At 35.8% G+C, this 4,477-nt stretch overlaps 1 pseudogene; it reads left to right on the top strand.

Moving 5' to 3' along the window:
* Positions 1-258: 258 nt before the first annotated feature.
* Positions 259-3,911, top strand: LOC118048269 (probable flavin-containing monooxygenase 1; annotated as a pseudogene).
* Positions 3,912-4,477: the final 566 nt, after the last annotated feature.

Here is a 4,477-nt window from a genome sequence, read left to right as displayed (position 1 = left end):
TGCCAAAAGGTCCCAACAATGTTGACAGCTAGAGCCGCACATTAATTATATTATTTTCTTCCTTGAGTGGTGACCTAAAGATTTATCTCTTAATTGAAATAATGACTCATTTTTTCTTAATCACCAAGTTTAAATTAATTTCTTAAGATCGCAATTAATTACTAGGCAATATTTAGATTCAAATTTCTGACCCTTAAAAATAGAGCTGCATAGATACTCGCCATCGCATCCACTTTAAATTCTAGCAAATAACTCAAAATGCTCCAAGGTTTGCTCTAATTTCGTTTTTTTTAGTTCTGCGTTACCGTGCATTAAAATCTTTTCTTGCATATGACGGAATTTTTTGCTTTTCTTGTCGTCTTGGCATCTCTCACTTCATTATTTCTTATTATTGTTTTTTTTTATATCTTATTAGGCCTACGTACAACATGTATTTACTGTGTTTAAATATACATTCATGTATATCAAATGCATGTGAGCAGTCTTATATTAATTAGGGTTTGAAGGTACGACGGGAAAATTGATCTAAAAATTATGCGCGTCCATCTTAATCAAAAGGGGCAAAGGAAACCATGTGTTGGCGAAATTTCGTCTCGATATCGAACCAATTTCTCACAACAACTATAATATTAGGATTAGAAATGGTCGTATACCTCTATTTCACTTCCTAGAAGTCAATTCACGTGCTTCTAATTCTATAAATAGGAATTAAAACTCAAGCATCACATTTGCACCTTACTAAGTTCTAATTATAATTTTTATCAAAATTATTACTTTCATGGCTAGGCAAAGCAATCTGACGGTTCTCAAAAAATAGGCCTATCATCGGAGTGGTGTTGTAAAGTTGGTATAGCTGTTTGCCTAAGCAGCTATCGTAACTACAAATCCAGTGGTTTTTGAAGCGAGTGACTCCATTGGAAGGGGTGTGGAAAAAGTTGCTCTTACAAGCCTCCACAAAAAACTTCAATCCCCTCGCGGTGATTATGAATTCCACTGATTTTCCCTGGCCCTAACAGAGAGATGACCCAAGTTTTCCTTCTTATAATCGAGATATTGGATTACTTGAAATTCCTACGCTGAGCATTTTGATTGGTGATGAAGTAGTGATGTTCAACTCAAAGGTGGTGGAGTCCGGTTTTGTATGGTGGCCGCGAACTCATGCTGAATAGCGGCGAACCCGGGGAGTATGGCAGCCTTTTGCCCGGACTGCCGGTGTGGGAGGTTGCTGTGCAAAGCAAACAATCTGATACCATTCAGGTCCTTGATAATGTTTTTTTTTTTGGAATTCCTTCAGTAGCTTCAAAACTAATACTGCTATTTTCTTTTACCCATCAACATTACCTCACAAACTCTATTGCTAGTTAATTATATACACAGATGTGCTTACAAAAACTGTTCTTGGGCTATTGTTACATTAATATTACTGTCCAATAATATTCTTTGCTGATATATTTCGTATTTTGCTTCCTTTCCAGTGGTACGCGTTTCGAAATTTCTTGTCGTTTGCACTGGAAAGTATGGAGATATACCTAAGATTCCTGAGTTCCCACTCAAGAAAGGCCCCGAAGTATTCAAGGGCAAGGTTGAATGCAATTACCCTAGAATTACTGCAAGCTTGACAAGGAAGCGGCTACTCAACTGCACAAAGGAAAGAAGGTGGCAGTCGTTGGCTTTCAAAACAAATCAGCTATTGATCTTTAGCTCTTTGAGTGCGCTGAGGCAAACCAAGGTAACAAGCTTCGCGTTTAATATTAACATGCTTCATTCATGCTTTTCGATGAATTGCATGTTTCATAATTATTACACGAACTAAACTTTATATGCATTATCAAAGGACCGACTTGTTTCTTTCTTGTGTTAATTATACAAGTTTTCACGGGATCTTAAATAGAATTTTCCATTTCATCTTTTACTTATACACGGCACAACAAACACAAGTATTAATCTTAAATAGATTTTGTTTTGATCAAATTTTAAATTTTATTAATTTCCACATCTCTCTCTCTCTCTCTCTCTCTCTTTTAAAAAGATTAAAATCTGGTTTAACTATATGCTGTATGATCCATACACATAAATCACGAACTTTTAGCAAGTAGTTTTAAATATATGTTCTCTCTTGTAAGTTCCCACAGCAATAATGCTTTCCAATTTCCCTCTTTTTTCTGGTATAAGTGATGGCCTTTACCAGTTTTCTCCTACCTTTGTTGTTTAATTATTGGGCCATATTTCGAGTCTAAGATATAATATAATATATATATAAAGACACCTCTGGACCAATTTTTGCTGCTGCTGTTGTTGTGTGATCTTACGTGTTGATAGCGTCATATAATTTGGTCTCAGAAAAAGTAGCAGAGACAGCAATAAATCTTTGAATGGTTAGAATTGATGATGTTCCACGTTAAATTGATGTAGCGTGGCAATGGGTAACACAAGTCATGCTAAAGGAAAGAAAAAAAGCCACCTCGTGGTCAATTCTCAGAATCTACAAGGAAAGTATAGATCATGTGTGGACTTATTGGACCGCCATGTTTTCAGGCCATTTTAACGTTCCCAGCTTTGACTCTTGCATTGCGTGTTTGCATGATCAAAGCACAAGGACAGTTTTTCCCACGAAGAAAAACAAGAAAACCACCTGCCCCATATCTGGATAATAATTTTGATTCTTCACATTACTTAATTTGCCACACATGATTTTTGGCATGCGTGGAGCAAAAACATATGGAATTGTATTCTTCGCTGAAAAGAAATGGATGATCAAGTTCTTTTAATTCTTTATTTCCAAAAACATAAATTTAAGAAACTATTCTTCTCCGTATTACTAATTAAATCAAGATGTCATGTTTGAATGTGCTGTAGGTCCTGAAGGGCAACCGTGCACCATGGTTGTTAGGACATTACATTGGACTGTGCCCCATTACTGGGTATGGGGTTTGCCATTTTTCTTGTTCTTTTCCACAAGATCTTCTCAGTTCATACACGAAAGGCCAAACCAAAGTCTCCTCAGGACTATGCTTTGCTTGCTGTTATCTCCCATGGTGAGCACATCTTGACATATTCGATTCATTTTGAAGTCCAAAAATGCTAATGGTGTAACTGGTTCTAATACTGTAATGGAATTTCACAGAGGCATGTAGTTTCCAAGTTTATAGAGTCCTATCTCCTCCACAAACTTCCTCTGCAGAAATATGGATTAAAACCAGATCACCCTTTCATTGAAGACTATGCATCTTGCCAGATGGCAATCATGCCAGAAAATTTCTTTTCTGAGGCAGACAAGGGGAAGATTGTGTTCAAAAAAGACATCAAAATGGTGGTTCAATAAGGAAGGACTTGAATTTGAGGACAACACTAAAGTGGAGGCTGATGTCGTCATATTTGCAACTGGTTTTGATGGGAAGAGAAAGCTCAAAGACATCTTACCGGATCCTTTTTGCAGTTTGTTAGAGGATGCCCGTTCTGGTGTTATGCCCTTGTACAGGTAAGGTTTTAAAAACCTAAATCCGTGGCAATAGCTTCAACTTGTTTATCAGAAGAGGTGGTCCAAATCATATCTTCTTGATTTTCGTTGCAGGGGAACTGTTCATCCATTGATACCAAACATGGCTTTTTTGGGATTTATAGAGAGTGTTGCGAACCTTCACACATCAGAGCTGCGCAGCATCTGGCTGGCACGACTTATTGACAACAAATTTAAGCTCCCGACTATTGACAAGATGCTTGAACAGGTTTCTAAAGAGATTGAAATCGCAAAGAGGACTACCAGGTTTTATAAGAGGCATTGCATCTCAACTTTCAGTATCAACCACAAGTGAATGAGATCTGTGAAGAAATGGGATGGAGCTCCTGGAGGGAAGAATAACATGTTGTCAGAAGCATTCAGCCCTTACGGTAGTAGGGACTATGAACTGTAATAATAGTCTATCGCAAAGAACAATATTCGTTATGTTATGTCTATTTTGTTTCAGGGTATTCTTAATTATTATTTACATGTTAATTAAATAAACTAGCTAGAATAGTTACCCTTACATTATTGTGAATTGCCTACATACAAATTCGTGACCTAAATGAATATTTATTTACCTTTTATTCTTCTTGCATGGATGAAGACTTATAATTCGCAAGTTATTTCTTATAAATATCTTATGTAAAAAACAACTAAATTCAAAGTATACATGTTTGGAGAAATATGACGTCTCATGCTGATATATATATATATATATTTGTTGGCTCGTTTATGTTAGAATTAATAATTTATTTATTTAACATAGATATAACCAGCAACCCATAATCAGTCGAACAAAACTTTTCATTTGCGCGTAAAACAACGTGAGTTCCTACAACTTAATGTTAAACATGTTAAAAAAAAAAATCAATTATTAATTATATGTTTCTTTCTTTATTTTCTTTCCTCTTATTTCAGTTATGAACAAATAATCAAGATAATTGCAAGTCATCTAGAACTCTTGACAAATTAAAT

This window comes from Populus alba, chromosome 6, assembly GCF_005239225.2.
Source record: "Populus alba chromosome 6, ASM523922v2, whole genome shotgun sequence".
Lineage (NCBI taxonomy): Eukaryota > Viridiplantae > Streptophyta > Magnoliopsida > Malpighiales > Salicaceae > Populus > Populus alba.
The sequence above is the reverse complement of the archived record's forward strand: the minus strand, read 5'-3'. Positions and strand labels throughout refer to the sequence as shown.